The sequence below is a fragment of the Bufo bufo genome, chromosome 1, assembly GCF_905171765.1.
Source record: "Bufo bufo chromosome 1, aBufBuf1.1, whole genome shotgun sequence".
Classification (NCBI taxonomy): domain Eukaryota; kingdom Metazoa; phylum Chordata; class Amphibia; order Anura; family Bufonidae; genus Bufo; species Bufo bufo.
Window position 1 is genome coordinate 758697854 of NC_053389.1, and position 21905 is coordinate 758719758.

Below are 21905 nucleotides of genomic sequence, written 5' to 3' on the forward strand. Positions count from 1 at the left end.
TACCAATAAAACTGGCACCTTATCCCCTAGTTTCCAAAATGGGGTCACTTTATGGGAGTTTCTACTGTAAGGGTGCATCAGGGGGGCTTAAAATGGGACATGGCATCTAAAAACTAGTCCAGCAAAATCTGCCTTCTAAAAACCATATTGCGCTCCTTTTATTCTGCGCCCTGCCGTGTGCCCTTACATCAGTTTATGACCACATACGGGGTGTTTCTGTAAACCGCAGAATCAGGGTAATAAATATTAAGTTTTGTTTGACTGTTAACCCTTGATGTGTTAAAGAAATGGATTAAAATGGAAAATCTGCCAAAAAAGTGAAATTTTGAAATGTCATCTCTATTTTCCTTTAATTCTTGTGGAACACCTAAAGGGTTAACAAAGTTTGTAAAATTAGTTTTGAGTAGCTTGAGGGGTGTAGTTTCTACAATGTAGTTATTTATGGGAGGTTTTCACTATGTAGGCCCCACAAAGTGACTTCAGACCTGAACTGGTCCTAAAAAAGTGGGTTTAGGAAATTTTCTTCAACATTTTAAGAATTGCTTCTAAACTTCTACGCCTTCTAACGTTCTAAAAAAATAAAATGACATTTACAAAAGGATGTCAACATAAAGTAGACATATGGGGAATGTTAAGTAATACATATTTTATGAGGTATCACTTTCTGTTTTAAAAGCAGAGAAATTGAAATTTTGAAAATTGCAAATTTTTCATAATTTTTGGTAAATTTGTCATTTTTCATAAATAAAGGTGAAATATATTGACTCAAATTTATGACTATCATGAAGTACAATGTGTCACGAGAAAACATTCTCAGAATGGCTTGGATAAGTAAAAGCGTTCCAAAGTTATTACCACAAATAGTGACACATGTCAGATTTGCAGAAAAAAATGGCCTGGGAAGGAAGGTGCAAACTGACCCGGGGTAGAAAGGGTTAAATAAATGGAAAACTCTGGGCATTTAATTGTTCCAGCTCCTAGGACATGATAGCGAGCCTCATTACCTGTCTTTTCAAGAGGTTCTGTTGCTGTCCCATCAATATCTCCAATACCAGCAGAAGAGGACAGTATACTGTATGTATATACTACATAGGATAGTATACTGTATGTATATACTACATAGGATAGTATACTGTATGTATATACTACATAGGACAGTATACTGTATGTATATACTACAGAGGACAGTATACTGTATGTATATACTACATAGGACAGTATACTGTATGTATATACTACAGAGGACAGTATACTGTATGTATATACTACATAGGACAGTATACTGTATGTATATACTACAGAGGACAGTATACTGTATGTATATACTACAGAGGACAGTATACTGTATGTATATACTACAGAGGACAGTATACTGTATGTATATACTACAGAGGACAGTATACTGTATGTATATACTACATAGGACAGTATACTGTATGTATATACTACAGAGGACAGTATACTGTATGTATATACTACATAGGACAGTATACTGTATGTATATACTACAGAGGACAGTATACTGTATGTATATACTACATAGGACAGTATACTGTATGTATATACTACAGAGGACAGTATACTGTATGTATATACTACATAGGACAGTATACTGTATGTATATACTACAGAAGACAGTATACTGTATGTATATACTACATAGGACAGTATACTGTATGTATATACTACATAGGACAGTATACTGTATGTATATACTACATAGGACAGTATACTGTATGTATATACTACAGAAGACAGTATACTGTATGTATATACTACATAGGACAGTATACTGTATGTATATACTACATAGGACAGTATACTGTATGTATATACTACAGAGGACAGTATACTGTATGTATATACTACAGAGGACAGTATACTGTATGTATATACTACATAGGACAGTATACTGTATGTATATACTACAGAAGACAGTATACTGTATGTATATACTACATAGGACAGTATACTGTATGTATATACTACAGAGGACAGTATACTGTATGTATATACTACATAGGACAGTATACTGTATGTATATACTACAGAGGACAGTATACTGTATGTATATACTACATAGGACAGTATACTGTATGTATATACTACAGAGGACAGTATACTGTATGTATATACTACATAGGACAGTATACTGTATGTATATACTACAGAGGACAGTATACTGTATGTATATACTACATAGGACAGTATACTGTATGTATATACTACAGAAGACAGTATACTGTATGTATATACTACATAGGACAGTATACTGTATGTATATACTACATAGGACAGTATACTGTATGTATATACTACATAGGACAGTATACTGTATGTATATACTACAGAAGACAGTATACTGTATGTATATACTACATAGGACAGTATACTGTATGTATATACTACATAGGACAGTATACTGTATGTATATACTACAGAGGACAGTATACTGTATGTATATACTACAGAGGACAGTATACTGTATGTATATACTACATAGGACAGTATACTGTATGTATATACTACAGAAGACAGTATACTGTATGTATATACTACATAGGACAGTATACTGTATGTATATACTACATAGGACAGTATACTGTATGTATATACTACAGAGGACAGTATACTGTATGTATATACTACATAGGACAGTATACTGTATGTATATACTACATAGGACAGTATACTGTATGTATATACTACAGAGGACAGTATACTGCTACATATTGGAGGCTTGGGCAGAGAAGTGGCAGATGAGGTTTACCACAGACAAATGTAAGGTTATGCACATGGGAAGGAATAATGCAAGTCACCCGTACATACTAAATGGTAAAACACTGGGTAACACTGACATGGAAAAGGACTTAGGCTAGGGCTACACAGAGACATGTGTCGCACACATTTTTTTGCAATGATAGTAAATGGTGCCCTGCGACATGCAACAAACTGCAACACGACAGTTGCAAAAAATCTGTCCAAGTTGGATTTTTGTGTTGGGAAGGAATTTATTTCCCCCTAAAATGAGGGAATTTTTTTCTATCTCAGTTTTTTTTTTTTTTTTGCCGTCCTCTGGATCAACTTGCAGGATAACAGGTTGAACTGGACGGATGTCTTTTTTTCAGCCTTAGAAACTATGTTACTATGTTACTGTCACTATGTTACTATGTTACTGTCACTATGTTACTATGTTACTGTCACTATGATACACTTTTGCAAAAATTGTCTGCAAAATGTGCAGGCATAATATGTGCCAAATCTTCTGGATTCTGTGATCAGCCCTAGGTCCAGCAGGATTCCTTTGGCTGATCTCTACAGGTCGATATGTAATGCCACAGGCTCTAAATTGAAGTATAGTAATGGAGACGGAGCATAACCTCTTCAAATCTCATAGATGGGCCAGGGTGAGAAGGGCTGTCACTTGTGAAAGGTGGAGGGCATCAGATTTTCGATTAGTTCATGCCACCATTTACTCTTTTATGTGGATAGGGGATAACTAACTGAAGTCCAACTGTTGGGACCCCCTATTGATCTTGAGAAGGGGGGGTCGGGGGTCCCATGTTCCCATGCTGCTGGGACATCAGGCTGAGCATGCGTCCTGCAGCTCCATTTATTGTAAATGCTACTGCTGGAAATAGCCAAGTACAGTGCTCAGATATTTCTGCCAGTCCCATAGAGAATGACTGAAGCGATAGGGCACATGCTTGGCCACCTCTCCATTCATTTGGGGAACTCTGGATTCCCGTTCTTGTGATCAGTGGTGGCGGTAGGAGGATCAGCGGTCAGACCCCCCCACTGATCAGTTAATTATCCCGTGTCCTGTTGTTTTGAGCCCATTCAAACAGCTGTATGAACGGGTCCGCACCCGTTCCGCAATTTTGCGGAACGGGTGTGGACCCATTCATTTCAATGGGGCCGCAAAAGATGCGGACAGCACACCTTGTTATAGAGCATGTGCTATTCTTGTCTGCAATCGCGGACAAGAATAGGCATTTTCTATTATGGTTGCAGCCATGTGCGGTCTGCAAATTGCGGAACGCACACGGCCGGTATCCGTGTTTTGTGGGTCCACAAAACACTGTGGTCGTCTGAATGTGGCCTAAGGGATAATTTTCATGTTTGGTACAACCCTTTTAAGGCCCCCTGCACACGAACGTGTGTTTCCCGTTACCGTATTGCGGACCGCATTTGCGGATCCGCAATACACGGGTGCCGCCCCGTGAGCATTCCGCATTACGGATGCGGACCCATTCACTTGAATGGGTCCGCAAATCCGGAGATGCGGAATGGTGCGGAACGGAAGCACTACGGAGTGCTTCCGTGGGGTTTTGTCCCGTACTTCCGTTCCGCAAAAAGATAGAACATGTCCTATCTTTTTGCGGAACGGCCGGATCGCGGACCCATTCAAGTGAATGGGTCCGCGATCCACTGTGGCTGCCCCACGGACTGTGTTCGTGCATTGTGGCCCGCTGCAGATTTAATCAATTTCCACAGATTTTTTTTATGCAGCGAGTGGATGAGATTTGATTAAGTCTCATTCACTTTGCTGTGACTTGCACTGCAGATTTCCAGCAAGCAATTCTGCAGGAAAATCAACCATGTTACACCCAGTATGGACATACCTCAAAAAGCCTGACATTTAGGCTACATGCACACGACCGTATGGCTTTTTCAGTGTTTTGCGATCCGTTTTACACGGATCCGTTGTTCTGTTTTTTGTTTCCGTTGTGTTTCCGTTTCTGTTCCGTTTTTCCGTATAGCATATACAGTATACAGTAATTACATAGAAAAAATTGGGCTGGGCATAACATTTTCAATAGATGGTTCAGCAAAAACGGAACGGATATGGAAGACATATGGATGCATTTCCGTATGTGTTCCATTTTTTTTGAGGACCCATTGACTTGAATGGAGCCGCGGAACGTGATTTGCGGGCAATAATAGGACATGTTCTATCTTTAAACGGAACAGAAATACGGAAATGAATTGCATACGGAGTACATTCCGTTTTTTTGGCGGAACCATCAAAATGAATGGTTCCGTATACGGAATGCAAAAAACGGCCCATAAACAGAAAAAAAAAACGGTCGTGTGCATGAGCCCTTGTAGAGAATTTCAACAGTATTAGGGCTCATGCACACAACCGTGTGCCGGCTGGACTGTATTGTGGGCCGAAAACAATGGGTCTGCAAAATACGGACCCCGGACGTTCGGGCACCACATCACGGATGCGGACCCATTCACTTGAAGGTCGGTGCAGAATGGAGGCAAGAAATCCCACGGAAGCACTCCGTAGTTTCTGTCCGTGCCTCCGCACCGTCGGATGCGGATCACAGACCCCATTCAAGTGAATGGATCCGCGATCTGCATGCAGTGGCCCCACGGTCGGTTCCCATGCATTGCGGACCGCGCATGAGCTCTTAGGCCCCTTTCACACGGGCGAGATTTCCGCGCGTGAAGTGAACACATGGCACCCACACCGAATCCTGACCAATTCATTTTAATGGGTCTGTGTACATGAGCGTTTTTGTTCACGCTTCAGTTCTGCGTTGCGTGAGAATCACAGCATGTTCTATATTCTGAGTTTTTCTCGCAGCCCTGGTCCCATAGACGTGAATGGGGCTTCAGTGAAAAACGCATCGCACGTGTGAAAGAGGCCTTAGAGTCACGCGACAACTCGATATGCCGTCAACACGGGTGCCATCTCAAGGTAACCAGGCCTATTACTGGTATATTCCAATGCAGGACTGCAGGTGGCAGCATTGCATTGGAATATACAGAATTTTCTATTAGTAATGGACAAAAATGTGATGATTGCATGTTGTTTAAAAAAGTTTTTAAATATATAAAAAAGATATAAAAATTTAAATCACCCCCCTTTCCCCAAAATAAAAATAAACAATAAAAAAATTAAACATCATGGGCATCACCGCGTCCATAAACACCCATACTATTAAAATATGCAAATAATTATCCTATAATGAACAACAACCCTTCACTCCCCCCCAAAAAATTTTTTTTATAAAAAATTATAAAAAAAACAGATCGTCTTGCGAAAAATTAGCCCCCGTACAGCTCCATAGACCCTGCCATTTTTCACCTTAAGGACCAGGCGATTTTTAGCAAATCTGACGTGTCACTTTATGTAGTGATAACTTTAAAACGAAACGCTTTTACTTATCCAGGCCATTCTGAGAATGTTTTCTCGTCACATATTGTACTTCATGACAGTGGTAAATTTGAGTCAAAAAATTTCATTTTTATTTATAAAAAAATACCAAATTTACCCCAAAAAATTGAAAAATTAGCAAATTTTCAAATTTCTATTTCTCTACTTTTATAATAGATAGTAATACCTCCAAAAATAGTTACTACTTTACATTCCCCATATGTCTACTTCATGTTTGGATCATTTTGAAAATGACATTTTATTTTTTTGGGACGTTAGAAGGCTTAGAAGTTTAGAAGCAAATCTTAAAATTTTTATAAACATTTCCAAACCCCAATTTTTTTCAGGACCAGTTCAGTTATGAAGTCACTTTCTGGGGCTTACATATTAGAAATCACCCATAAATCACCCCATTTTAGAAACTACACCCCTCAAGGTATTCAAAACTGATTTTACAAACTTTGCCTCATGAGAATTAAATGAAAATGGGAATGAAATTTAAAAATTTCACTTTTTTTAGCAGATTTTAAATTTAAATCTATTTTTTCTGCAACACATCAAGGGTTAACAGCCAAACAAAGCTCAAAATCTATTACCCAGAATCTGTAGTTTACAGAAACACCCCATATGTGCTCAAAAACTGATGTATGGGCGCACCATGTTGCTTTTGGTGAACTGATTTAGCTGGAATGGTAATTAGGAGCTATGTCGCATATTAAGAGACCCAGAGGTGGCCCTAGAGTGAAAAATCCCCAAAAAGTGACCCCATTCCGGAAACTACACCCCTCAAGGAATATTTCAAGGTGTGTAGTGAGCACTTTGACCCATCAGGAGTTTCACAGAATTAGGAAACAAATTTAAAATTTCACTTTTTTACAGAAAAAGTTGCTTTACACCCACATTTTACACTTTCACAAGGGGTAACAGGACAAAATGCACCCTACATTTTGTTCCCCATTTCCCCCCGAATACGCCAACACCCCATATGTGCTCAAAAAATGATGTATGGGTGCATGGCAGGGTCCAAAAGGGAAGTAGCGCCATAGGGCTTTTGAAGGACAGATTTTGCAGGATTGGCTTTTGGGAAATATGTCGCATATAAAGACACCCTTAGGTACCCCTAGAGTGGAAACCCCCCAAAAGTGACCCCATTCTGGAAACTACACCCCTTAATGAACATTTCAAGATTTATAGTGAGAACTTTGACCTCCAAGGTGATTCATGGAATTGGCTGTGAAAATGAAAGATTTCAAATTTTTTCCAGTAAAATGGACTTTAGGCCCAAATTTTTCACTTTCACAAGGGGGAACTGGAGAAAATGCACCCCCTAATTTATTGCAAATTTTCTCCTGATTACAGCAATACCCCATATGTGCTTGTATAGTGCTATATAAGCGTACCACAGGGGTCACAAGGAAAGGAGCACAAAATGGCTTCTGGAAGGCCGATTTCTCCGGAATAATTGACAGGCGCCATCTTGCAATTGAACACACTCTGAGGTGGCTCTAGAGGGGAAACCCCCAAAAAGTGACCATATTCCCTAAACTACACCCCTCAAGGAATATTTCAAGGTGTGTAGTGAGCACTTTGACCCATCAGGCATTTCACAGAATTTGGAAACGCTTGGCGCTGAAAATAAAAAATTACAATTTTTTCCAGAAAAAGTTGCTTTACACCCACATTTTTCACTTTCAAAAGGGGTAACAGGACAAAATGCACACATTTTGTTCCCCATTTCCCCTCGAATACGCCAACACCCCATATGTGCTCAAAAAATTATGTATGGGCGCATGGCAGGGCTCTAGATACAAACAGCTAAATATGTAAAAATTTGTAAAAATTACTAGCAGACCCCAATTTTTCACTTTCACAAGGGGTTAAAGAAGAAAATGCATCCTAGTATATGTTCCCCATTTTCTCCCCATTTTGCGAACACCCCATATGTGCTTGTAGCCTGCTGTTTTGGCGCACAGCAGGCCTTTAGAGGCAAAGTGCAAAATATGTTTTTTTGCAGGCCTGAATTGGCAGACATGGATTTTAGCTGCCATGTCGCATTTAAAAAATTTCCTGAGGTCCCCAGAAATGAAAAACCCCAAGAAGTGACCCCATTTTTGAAAGAGCACCCCTTACGAACATTTTAAGTGGTGGAAAGGGCACTTATGATCTAACAGGTGTTTCACAGAAATGAATATGTAGTGGTTGGTGAAAAGTGGATCTGTAAGCTATGTGGACTACATCAGAGATATAAGGTGGTGAAACTACAGGATACATCATGGATGAAATTAAATTAATACTCCATGGATGAGTGATAGATTCTGAAACACTCCTGCATGCACAGGACAGGTTTTTCAGGGCAGGTTTCGCAGTGGTAAATGGTGTCTTTCCTTATCCCCCTTTTGGAACACACCCTGCATCTTTTTTTGGGTCCTTCCCTTCCTTGCTGTCTGAGGGACTTGACCTGGAAAATGTTGCCCTGGTACAACATTGACACCATGACTTCCTGAAGTACTGGGACCCTCCCCGGCCTGGGTTTAAACAATTAGGGCCTTGATAACCACCTCTTGGAACTGAAGGAAAGTTACTGTGTGGCCTGCAGATTGAAATAGCACTTACACTTTTGCTTTTCATGTGGCACTGTAGGGCTTCAGAACTTGATCTTAAAGATCCACCCCTCCCATGTGCTTATTGTAGTCCAGGATGCAAACTGGTTTAGGGACAGTGGTAGTGGTACCACGTACAGGGGCAGGGGAGTTGGTGTTAGTGTGAATGGTGGTCAGTACAAGGACGTCACTCTTGGAGGAGAGCCCTACTTTCACCCATTCTCAGTGGTTGCCCTACCAGGGATCTACGGAGGCCTCTCTGATTTTTGCGCACTGTGCCGCAAGCCACAGTACCTCTGGCAGTTAGGGACATGAATAGGGGTATGCTGGTATAATAGTTATTCACATAGAGGTGGTAACCCTTATCCAGCAGTGGGTGCAGTAAGTCCCACACAATCTTCCCACTAACTCCTAGGATGGGGGGGCATTCTGGGGTTCTATGCGGGAATCTTTTTCTTCATAAACGCGGAAAGTTTGTAAATGTTTATGCCATACCTTGCCCATTTGCTAGGCAGGTACTGGCGGAATCTAATCCTCCCTTTGAACAGTAATAGGGACTCATCTACACAGACATTTTTCTCTGGGTTGTACACCTCAGCAAACTTGGTGTTAAAGTGGTCAAGGACGGGCCTAACCTTGAACAGACGGTCAAATGTCGGGTCATTTTAGGGTGGGCACTCTTCATTGTTGTTGTAGTGTAGGAATTTCCGAATTGATTAAAAACGCTTCCGGGTCATGGTCTGACTGTAAATTGGAGTCTGGTAGAAAATGTCCGAACTCCAATATTGTCTAACGTTTGGCTTCTTTACTATGCCCATATGCAGCACGAGTCCCCAAAACATTATCATCTCTGCTGCACTTACTGGGGTCCAACCTAGGGGTCTAGCGTATGGCGAGGTAGGGTTCCGAGCTATAAATTGTTGGGCGTACAAATTGGTTTAGGCCACCATTAAATTTACAAAATCTTCAGAGAAGAAGAATTTGAAAAAATCTTGTTCTGTGAAGCCCGCACAATCTATCAGAATCCCTGAGTTACCCACAAAATCCGGAATTTGTGGCTAATAATCGTCAGGGGGTGGGGTCCATATGGGGTCACTCTGGGGGGTTGCCTCCGCTGCTACCCTGGGGCGCCTTCTAGAGGCTCTCTCATCAGTGGATGATGAGGGGGTAGAGGAGTAGAGGAGAGTGGCATCCTCTTCTCCCTCACTGGCAGACTCAGTATCAGAGGCAAGATAGGCGTATGCCTCTTCAGCTGAGTAAACTCGTTATTTTATTGGGGTGTTTTGTGTGAAATGTGTAAAACTTTATTTAGTGTGAGGTGTGTATGTAGTGTTTTCACACGTGAAGGGGCTTGTTAAAAATTAAAAATATAGAGAAAAGAGTAGAAAAAAAAATTGCTGGATGCACGCACTAACCTACACTAACACTACCTAACTAAAATTGATTTCTATATATATGTATATGGAGATTTATATATATATATATACAGTCTTGTGAAAAAATTAGGACACCCTTTGAAAGCATGTGGTTTTTTGTAACATTTTTAATAAATGGTTATTTCATCTCCGTTTCAACAATACAGAGAGATTAAAGTAATCCGACTAAACAAAGAAAACTGAAGAAAAGTCTTTTCAAGATCTTCTGTAAATGTCATTCTACAAAAATGCCTATTCTAACTGAGGAAAAAGATAGGACACCCTTGCCCCTAATAGCGAGTGTTACCTCCTTTGGCTGAAATAACTGCAGTGAGACGGTTCTTGTAGCCATCTACCAGTCTTCGACATCGGTCTGAGGAAATTTTACCCCACTCCTCAATGCAGAACTTTTTCAGCTGTGAGATGTTTGAGGGGTTTCTTGCACGTACAGCCCTTTTCAAGTCACCCCACAGCATCTCAATGGGATTCAAATCTGGACTTTGACTTGGCCATTCCAGGACTCTCCATTTCTTCTTTTTCAGCCAATCTTTGGTTGATTTACTAGTATGTTTTGGGTCATTGTCATGTTGCATGGTCCAGTTCCGCTTCAGCTTTAATTTTCTAACTGATGGTCTCACATGTTCTTCAAGCACCTTCTGATACACAGTAGAATTCATCGTGGATTCTATGATGGTGAGCTGACCAGGTCCTGCTGCAGCAAAGCAGCCCCAAACCATGACACTTCCACCTCCATGCTTCACAGTTGGTATGAGGTTCTTTTCTTGGAATGCTGTGTTTGGTTTACGCCAAACATGTCCTCTGCTGTTGTGTCCAAATAATTCAATTTTGGACTCATCTGTCCAAAGAACATTATTCCAGAAGTCCTGGTCTTTGTCAACTTTATCGCTGGCAAATGTCAGTCTGGCCTCGATGTTTCTCTTGGAAAGCAAAGGTTTCCTCCTTGCACACCTCCCATGCAAGTTAAACTTGTACAGTCTCTTTCTGATTGTAGAGGCATGTACTTCTACATCAACAGTAGCCAGAGCCTGCTGTAGTTCTCGAGATGACACTTTAGGGTTTTTGGATACCTCTTTTAGCATCTTGCGGTCTGCTCTTGGGGTGAACTTGCTGGGGCGACCAGTCCTGGGCATGTTGGCAGTTGTTTTGAAAGCCCTCCACTTGTAGACTATCTTCCGGACAGTGGAATGGCTGATTTCAAAATCTTTTGAGATCTTTTTAAATCCCTTCCCAGACTCATAGGCTGCTACAATCTTTTTTCTGAAGTCCTCTGACAGCTCTTTTGCTCTCACCATGGTGCTCACTCTCACTTCAACAGTCAGGAGCACACCAAACTAAATGTCTGAGGTTTAAATAGGGCAAGCCTCATTCAACATGCAGAGTAACGATCTACTAATTATGTGCACCTGGTGTGATATACCTGTGTGAGATCTGAGCCAATTTAAGAGGGAATACATGTGAGGGTGTCCTATCTTTTTCCTCAGTTAGAATAGGCATTTTTGTAGAATGACATTTACAGAAGATCTTGAAAAGACTTTTCTTCAGTTTTCTTTGTTTAGTTGGATTACTTTAATCTCTCTGTATTGTTGAAACGGAGATGAAATAACCATTTATTAAAAATGTTACAAAAAACCACATGCTTTCAAAGGGTGTCCTAATTTTTTCACATGACTGTATATATATATATATATATATATATATATATAGATAAAACTAACTACATGAAAAAATAAAAGTAAAAATGTGCACAGTAAACTGAGCAGACCGGTCAGAAAAATGGATGTTTCTGATCAGCGCTCAGCAGGTGCAGGACGCACGCACGCACACAGATCTTATGTGCGTGCAAAAATCTACACTAACACTACCTAACTAAAATGTATTTCTGTCTAACACTAAAAGTACTTTTTACACCAGAAAAAATAATAAAAAAACTGAGCACATAAGCGACCAGTAAAAATTGTACTTATTGGTGCTCAGGGCTGCAGAACGCACGCAAGCGGACGTTTGGTGCGTTCGTGCAGACACTGCATTATAAAAATTTACTGCAGATACAAAAAAAGAACACTAGCTAAAAATTTACATATATATATATACTGTATATATATATATATATGATTCTGTTACTTCTAAAAAAAAAAAAAGGGACAGATGAAAAAAATACATATCTGCGCCAAAAAAAGAGCCCAGGTGCTGAGCAGTGAAGTACGGACTGATCAGCACTTGGCGTTCACAGCTCGCACACAGAAAAAGTGGTGCAGAGCAGGAATTTTTTTATTTTTTATAAAAGTGACAAAAATAAATAAATCTAAATTTCTTCGCCGCAGGCAAAATCGGACGGGAGGGGTGGGGGGGGGAGGGGGGGACAGGGATTAGGGGGGTGGATTAGGGATCTGGAACTTCTGCTGCAGAAAAAAAAAAAATAATCACTGCAGCAGATGTGCCAAATGTTGTTCTTCTATACAGGAGCAGTAAAGGCAGTAAAAGCTGTGGTAGAACCACAAATCCCAGCAGATCGAGCACAGAGAAGCACAGAACATCTCTGCATGCAGGGAGGTTCTGCCTTTTCCTGTGCAGCTATAGAGCTGCCATTGGCTGGAGCATTGTTCCAGCCAATCGCAGTGCTGGCAGGTGTCCCCTACCTCACCTCGGAGGTGACCGGTGCTGACCAGTTCAGCACCGGCCACCTCCCCCCGAAGCTTACATGTGCTTCCGGCGCTGCGATGTGCCGTCATCACTGATCGGCCAATCGCAGCGCACGGAGCTGCAGGGGGGCCGAAATAGCCGATGCTGCCCTTTCCTGGCATGGCTGCCTGTCGGTAAAAGCAGCCATCGCGCTCCGGTCCCCCCGCGATTTTCCTCCTGAGCCCGGCGGAAAATGTGTTATTGCTGTAATCGTGCTGACCTGGAGAAGGAAGAGCACGGGTCAGTTTTACCGCATAGGGAATGCCGTAAAAACAAAACCCATAAAAATGTGGCAGAGTTGTTTTTTTCCAATTTTATCTTCAGCTTCTCACCACAATGTTTACAACAGTGAAGGGTTCCCTTTAGAAAGTGCGAGCCCTCATACGGTTATGGCTCAGGGAAGGCAGGGTGTAAAAAATAGAAAAGTAAAAATGAAAAGTCCTCCAGGTCTCAAGGAGTTAATAAATAAATGTTTTTAAATTTTTATATTTCCAGCAGGTTATGGCGCTTATTACGTACTCTCACATGATTTTTTTTTTACTTTTACAAGTAGAAAAATCCATGTTTTGAGCGGCTGGGGTCAGACCTGAGACAACAAGAACATTCTCAAGGACAAGAATGGCCAGGAAGAAAACTTTACAGCCCAGTCCCCGGAGCAACAGCTGACAGGCTAATAATAACTCCACCAGCCTGCTTATATAAGGGCTTGTTTTGTCTGTCATTGTTAATAAAGCTTTTTTTCTCTTGAATTAAAGAGAAAAAAAATGGGAGTAACGAGGCGTGTAGAAGTGCGTCACCCTGTATGGGCGTGGCCATGTACGTAATATTCGGCAGGGCGTGTTGTTCTATTCTGTGGCCGCGCCCTCCAGCTCTCCCTGCCATTCGTCGGGCGGGAGCCGGACGGAGCGGACGGTAGTGGCTGCGTTCTGCAAGCCAAGGTGAGCGGGGCCCGCTACGGAGGGATGCATAGGACGATGCTGTTGAAGGCAGGGAGTGGGATAGAAGATGACGTCAGTGGCGGGGATTCGGGCGACAGCTTGATATAACTCCCAGCCGGTGTTATTCTGGTGGAGGACTAATGAAAAGAACCGTTACGGCTAGGATGTTGTTACAACGTCAGCCATTGGTCGATGGAAAGGCTTGTGGGGAGGGGCTTGTACTGCAGGAGAGTGAAGGTTGTATGTGCAAGGCTGCAGCGAGGTCAAGTTAGGTGGGCCCGTGCAAGCATGCTTTAGGGGTCGTTTACTTTAGGAGTCACTTTGCCCTCTGTGTAGAAGCAGCAGAAGTGCTCGGGCGTCTGGAGGTGACTGCCTGCAAGGCAGACTGGAACTTCCGGCCCCACATGGTGGCTTCACCCCTTCCAGATGCCTTTCATGCCTGTTCTGTAGGAATGTGCTGGGCTACAGGGTGTCCTCTGGTGGCTGTGACGTCATACCTATCCATATGTACAGTCACAGATAGTACAAGAAGTTGGTGGTCTAAGACCTAGTGCAGGGATCAGCGACACTACAACTCCTAGCATGCTCCATTCTTTTACATGGAAGAGATGAATGAGTGCATGCTGGGTGTTGTAGTGCCTAACATAATGCTGTATGGATCCAGTATTGCTTTTTATTAGGTGCAGGGATCATGTGTCACGTAGAGCATTAGGTAGTATATACTGTACATACCACTGTGGTCGGGGGATGGGGGACCTGTGTCGGGGTGAGACAAGGGTTTCTGATAATGGGAACCACATGACTCCCGTTAGTGGAGCGGACTATAACATGGGGCCGTGAGTTATGCCTAAGGGTACGTTCATGCCACGGGTTTTGACCACATCACGATCCGCCACGGTTTTCAGGTTGAAGGCTGTGGTCCCGCTTGCGGGTTGGTTTCGTTGAATGGAGCTAAACCGCCAGCAGGCTGCAGCTCTCCGAGGTGTCCGTCAAGAACGGACCTGTACATTATATTTATGGTGTGGTCGAGAGAACCGCACGGGAAAGATCTAGCGCCACGTGAACTGAATAGCGGCCAACTATGGGAACGGGCTTCAGCACCAAATCCATACCCAAAAAAATGTGTGAACCTACCCGAAGAATACATGGGCTCCTCGGAGAATCCATACCCATTGGCAAAAAGTCCTTAGAACCTGTGACCAAAAGCCCAACACACGAGACCATACAAAACCCTTCAAAAACAAGCCCACCGTCCTTGACAATGCAGCATTTTACTACTTGTCACCCGGCCACCAGTGGCATAGATCCGGGGGGCTCAGCTGAAAATGACCGATCCTTTCCTGTTTCAGAAGAAAGTATTGAACCGTACATGAGGGTAGCACCTAGGTTCCAATTCACATGACTGGCAGGCAACCATTCAGCTGGCAATGTGCTACAATGTCCTATGTGACACAAATAGTAGTAGTAAAAAGGTGAACTCTGGAGGACAGTATAAAGGAGTACATTGTCCCCAAAACTTGGTCAAGTTGTGATACCCGTAAGAGCAGGACCTCCTGAATCTAGAGCACTGGTTCAGCTAGACCAAAGCGTCCATAGAGCATTAGAAGATGCTGGACTGTTCCTGTATCTCCTCCACGGTACATGTGATGCCCATCATGGTGGCGGACATCACCGCGCCCATCCTCAGGAAGTTGGATGTGAGGACAGACTGACTTCCCTTGTACCGGCAGGAAGGGGCGTGCACCCAGAATGAAGTGTGGTAGGGTATTGGTGCCCCAGCTACACAGTTGTGAGGAACGCTGTGTGAACATACTCTAAGGCTCAGTTCACACCTGAGCGTTCTGAAAGGAGTGCTCTGTATGCGCGATTGTACAGGCGTTTACAAGCGCGCATACAGAGACAAGCGTACACACAGTGTTGCGCGTTCCCGAAAGTCTATGTACGGGAACGCGCGACAAGTGCCCAAAAAAAACGCTCCTGTACTTGTTTGAGCGTCGGGCGTTTTACAGCGCGATCGTACGCGCTGTAAAACGCCCAGGTGAGAACCATTCCCATAGGGAAGCATTGGTTTCTCCTTGTTGAGCGTTTTACAGCGCGTAGGAACGCGCTGTAAAACGCTCAGGTGTGAACTGAGCCTAAGGCTGGGTTCACACTTGAGCGTTTTACAGCGCGTTTAAACGCGCTGTAAAACGCTCAACACATGAAAACCAATGCTTCCCTATGGCCCTGGTTCTCACTTGAGCGTTTTACAGCGCGTTTGAGCGTGCTGAAAAACGCCCTACGCTCAAACAAGTTCTTGAGCTTCTTTGGGGTGTTTTGTCGTGCGTTTGCAGCCATAGGACACTGCTGTCAATCACACAAACGCACGTAATACGCGCGTTCACCATGGACAAAAACGCGCGTTAAACGCGCATATCAAATTCGCTCAAGTGTGAACCCAGCCTAAGGGAGAATTCATTTTCGGCACTTTTGTTGCTGCTTGTCCACATACCCCAAGGATGGGTTCACATCTGCGACCAGGATTCCAGGAGCAAAATGCTGGTATCCATGATGGAAACCCAATGCGCTCCCTATAGTCAATGGGATCTGTCAGGCGGAGGCGAAATCTGTCATATGCCGCTTCTGGTGATTCCTTTTTTTTTCTCGTTTCGGCGTAGAGGGTAAGGCCACTTGTGGTAGATTTTAGAATTTCCTCTGGAGATTTCGCCCTCTGCGTTGCTATTCGCACCATGGATTTCTTTCACAGCGAGTGGATAAGATTTGGTCTCATCCGATTTGCGGCTACTATAAAACCCTGGAGATATTCCACGCACATTTCTGCGGACGAAAATCAACAACGTTTGCCCCCACACGTGGCGGTTCACCTGTCAGCAGGATCAATCCTATTAAACCGGATGCACACTATATGGGTGTTGAACCTGCTGATTAAAGTGATGTGGAGGGGTGGTGCCTAGCTCCTCACGTTCCAGTGTTAACCACGCCCCTCTGAACTGAAGCCCCAGAATAAGCTGTTTTTTATTTTCTCTGGAACATTGCAACTGATTTTCCCAGGCCGGGTATCATTTTAACCAGCAGGATCAACCCTACCAGGCAGTATCTGGTTTAATGGGGTTGGTCCTGCGGACAAGCCCCCCTTTAAAGCAAGGTCCCAGCTGAGGTAATTACTAAACATTTGATGGGATCCATTCTCATTTCCCTAACCAGTCTTACGTCACTGAGCTGTGTCTGGGGGGGAGCCATCCCCGTGCCAGTCACCCTTGTAATAGCGGAGAGGGTGTCAGGGTTGTAGTCTGACAGCAGCGCACTAGATAAAAGGTACCGTTCTGATGTAGCGGTATTCCTTTCTTTACAGTCCTGCCATTGAGGTGGTAGGGTGTTCCCTGTAGGGTCGGGGTAAAGCTGGCCCAGACTGGTTTGTATTGGGAGTTACTGGAATGTCTGCTTACAATGGCAGATTTTTCTTCACACTTTGGATGGGATTTCTGTCATTAGACAGGTTACTTCCTGTAGAATTAGGGACTGGCACTAATGCTGGGACTGTCAAGTGTGTAAAAAGATGCATAGGGTTAGGAGAAGTATGTGATATGTGGAGGCTTTGTTCTCTAGCACAGTGCCATCAAAGATGGCGGCCAAGCCATGAGCTGTGTCGGGCACCTTTCTTCGGGGGGTAACCTTTCAGACAAGCATATTCTAGGCGTATTTATAGTGGTGAGGAGTGCCTGGGGAAATCTGTGGCCCTACTGACCTGAGCTCGCAGTGTCCTACGGATCTAAGATGCTGTGAGTTTTTACGTCAGTAGACTCATGGCTGAGAATCAGGGCGATTACTGGGAATGAACGTTCCTACAAACACTCGAACCCGATAACTGGCCCATGTAAAGACGTCACTATTTTGTAATCCGCACCCATTCCACAAATTTGTGGAACGGAATGCAGACCCATTCATTGTGCTGTCAGCATCCGTTCCGTTATGCGGATCCGCAAAAAACATAGAGCTTGTCCTACTATTGTCCGCAGCATGTGGTCCGTGGTCCCATTGTAGTCAATGTGTCTGCAAAAATACGGATGTCATGCGGAATGCATCAATATGTCATCCGCAATTCCGGATCGGTTTCCAGGAAATAGAATTTTTTTTTTTTTTTAGTACCCTAGCAACATATATTGCTCCCTTCCGTTTTTTTGCAGAAAAACGGAATGGATGCAGATGTACAACTGGTAAAAACAGAAGGTTTTTGCGGAAAAAACACTGATCCGCAGAAAACGGGACGGAAATCTGGAAAAGAAAAATACTGACGTGTGAATGGACCCATAGTCGGAGCACCCGGACTGCGTGTGTATTTTTATCTTGAAGACGTTTCGCTAGTCATCCGACTGCTCTTCTCCATTATTAATGTTTGTCAGGCGATCACATCTTTTATGCAGGATCAAAAATCCTGTGTAAACAATGATGGCGTCATTTATCAAACTGGTGTAAAGTAGCACTGACTTGGTTGCCCATAGCAACCAATCAGATTCCACCTTTCATTTTCTAAAGGAGCTGCCAACAAAGAAAGGTGAAATCTGACTGGTTGCTATGGGCAACTGAGCCAGTTCTACTTTACACCGGTTTGATAAATGACCCCATGAATCTGTATGGGTATGAATGATCCTATCAGCAATCATTCATCCCTATGAATCGGTGATCATGCAAACTTCCTTATTCCTGTTTATTGCCTACTCTGTCAGCCTATGAAAAATGCCCTAAACTTCCTAAAGGTCCTTTTACATGGACTGATGATCTGGTAGATATCGATGATGAGTGTTGGGTATAAACACCTATTCCCGATAATTGACTTATTAAAAGATAACAGCAAAGAATGGGCAGACAAGCTGTCTAAACAGGGATCTTCTGCCCAGGAACACTGATTGTCTATGGGGACATCCGCATACAACAGAGGTCATTACTGCATGTAAATGCTACCCGCGTCTACGCTGATGATCAGGCAATTATCGGGAACATCCACGTGAAAGGGCCTTCCGTCTTGTCATGGGATCACTGGGGTAGTAGAACAGCTGCAGACCTAGTGACTTTGATCAAAGCTTTCTCCACACATTAAAGGGGCTTTTACTATTTATCACCTACCCTCAGGATAGATTATCAGATCAGAGGGGGTCCGACACCCCCATTATCAGCTGTATCGGGAGACGGCGTGTGCAGGCCATAGACATCAGAAGAGAAGAGGGAGACAGCACGAGCGATAGTAAAAGCCCAAACAACCTCTTTAATACAGTAGTGAACCATGTATAGGTATAATTTCTGTGCGTTGGAAGTAGTGCTTCTTGACCTTGCGCAGGGAGTGTTCACTCTCTTTATGACCGAAGCCTATAGCCTCCCAGCTGGTTAATTACACGAGCCGTTCGTGCGTGTCTACAGATTACATTTTCTTCCCTCATCACAATTACGTGAGTCACAAAAGCAATTTTTAAAAATGTTGCGCAGTTCATTTTAAAGGGGTTATCCCACGAAAAGTCTTACTATGCAGTGAGTAGGACAAATTAATATAAAATACACGCAGTCAAAATTGATGTGAGTTTTTTTTTTTAATGTACATTACGTTTTCCCCTGTAGCGCCCCCTACAGTTTATCCATTAGTTGCACCTTCTCCTGTATTCAATGGTGGACTAACATGCTCGCTAGCCGCCCTGCTCCCTTTCTCCCCAGGTGTACTGATCTCATAGTGAAGCGGCCCAGACATCTATCTTTCATACATACTTCTAAATTCATAGAAATATATAGCTATATCTCTCTCTAGACAGTGGAGAAAGCAATTGTGGTGGGATTACATCCATATGTACTGTATCTCTGGGGCCATATGTGATGGACTCTTCTTCTGTGCAGGGGAGGAAGGGGTTAATGCTTGATTGTCTCATGGGAGCTACTGCCCTCCCACAGAAAGGGAAAGAAGCCCTTAGGATGGGTCATCAATTACAGATCGGCGGGGTCCGACTCCTGGCACCCCCGCCGATCAGCTGTTTGAAGAGAAGGCAGGGCTGGTACAAGCGCTGGCTTCTCTGCTTTGTTTACCTGCCTGTCACAGCAATTGCAGTGGTGAGCAGGTGTAATTACAAGTACGGCGTCCCCATTCACTTCTATGGAACGACTCCTTCCTATTCACTTGAACAGACAGAGCCGTCCCATAGAAGGCAGCGCTCATATGAGCACTGCCTTCTCTTCAAACAGCTGATCGGTGGGGATGGGCAGGTGCTGGACCTCTGCTGATCTGATATTGATGACCTACCCTGAGGATAGGTCATCAATAGTAAAAAGTGGACAATCTCTTTTAAAGAGCTTTAAAAACTGTTTTGTGGGATAACCCTTTGAAAGGATTTGTGCAATTTTTAGTAAGTGATGGTCTGACACCCTGCACCCCCGCCAATCTGCCTGGCAGTGTAGCTCCATGGCCAGAAGCCAGCACTGGAGCTGCACAGCACAGTTAACATATTAGTGCAGGGATCTCGCTGCTACATTGACTTCAATGGGATCAGCACTGTAGCAGAGAGCTCCCTTTACTACAATGTTGATGGAGATGTGTAGTTCTGGTGCCGACCTACTTTGACAGAGCTACACCGAACGTCTAGTTAGCGGGATATCGAACCCCCACTTATCATCTAGTGATGGTCTATCCTGAGGATATGCCAACAATTACTAAAAGCCCAAGGCCCCCTACACACCAACGTATTTTTGGCCTTCATCTGATTCATAATTTTCGCAGATCGGATGCGGACGCTTTTATTTCAGCCGTGTGCTGTCTGCATCCGTATATCCCCAAAAAAGATAGAACACTGCTACAATGGGTCTGCAAAAAAAAAATGGATTCAACACGGACGTCACGGTTATTTTTGCGGATCTGCAATTGTGTGAATGCAGTCTTCTGAGGAGGTGTAGCTCGCTTGTACATCAGGTGTAATTTATGTCCTTCAGTCCTGTGTGCGTCCTTCCCTGAAGGTCAGGACTATGTTCCCTGCACGAGCCAACAGGTTGTAGACTGGTTCAACTTCCAGACTCACATCCCGTCAATAAGGACAGATGTCGCCTTCCTATAGAATGTCATGTATGAAGCTGAGCCGGGTGTGTTGCTCATCTTGGCTGGCATCTGGTGACACATTCTGAAAGTGCAGTGTAGTCCCCTAGGAGCTGCCGTCAGGGGTAGTGACTGCAGCACCAAACATTTGTGAGAGATTTCCAAAGAGCAAGACTAAAGTGGCAGCAGATCCTTTCCGAATTAAGCGGGTACACCACCCTGTCGCTATGTCTTGATCTGGGAAGATGGATTTCACAAGGGATGACAAACCTGGCCTAGTGTGCAGTCAGTGGGAAAGCTGGTTGGAGCTATAATGGTGGCCATATTGGTTGTCACCCAGCTTTTTCCCTGAAACATATATGCACTCGTTGTCCAACAACCTGCGCCTCAAATAGAAGTATAACGTGACCAGTGTGAGCGATGACTTGGGAACGTCCATAATGAAGAAGGTGCAAGAAACCCGGAAGGAATATAAAATGTGCTGACTTATCTGTGATGTGGCCGAAACAGATCTGAGGGAACTCCTCACTCCCCTGCTGTCGATGGAGTGACTGCGTGCGCCGGGTTATCGTCCAGGTGGAGCGACTGCGTGCACCAGGTTATCGTCCAGGTGGAGCGACTGCGTGCGCCGGGTTATCGCCCAGGTGGAGCGACTGCGTGCGCCGGGTTATCGCCCAGGTGGAGCGACTGCGTGCGTCGGGTTATCGCCCAGGTGGAGCGACTGCGTGCGCCGGGTTATCGTCCAGGTGGAGTGACTGCGTGCGCCGGGTTATCGCCCAGGTGGAGTGACTGCGTGCGCCGGGTTATCGCCCAGGTGGAGTGACTGCGTGCGCCGGGTTATCGCCCAGGTGGAGTGACTGCGTGCGCCGGGTTATCGCCCAGGTGGAGCGACTGCGTGCGCCGGGTTATCGCCCAGGTGGAGCGACTGCGTGCGCCGGGTTATCGTCCAGGTAGAGCGACTGCGTGCGGCAGGTTATCGCCCAGGTGGAGCGACTGCGTGCGCCGGGTTATCGCCCAGGT

The 21905-nt window shown here is 44.0% G+C and overlaps 1 protein-coding gene across 2 annotated transcripts in view; it reads left to right on the plus strand.

The window, feature by feature from the left end:
- The first annotated feature begins 13721 nt into the window (after window positions 1-13721).
- The window catches only part of OGDH (oxoglutarate dehydrogenase), a 64794-nt gene continuing 56610 nt past the window's right edge, over window positions 13722-21905 (plus strand). For both annotated transcript variants that reach the window (XM_040414578.1, XM_040414577.1), the window contains exon 1: window positions 13722-13825. The gene's annotated coding sequence lies outside the window, so the exon portion shown is untranslated. The remainder of the gene's footprint in view (window positions 13826-21905) is intronic.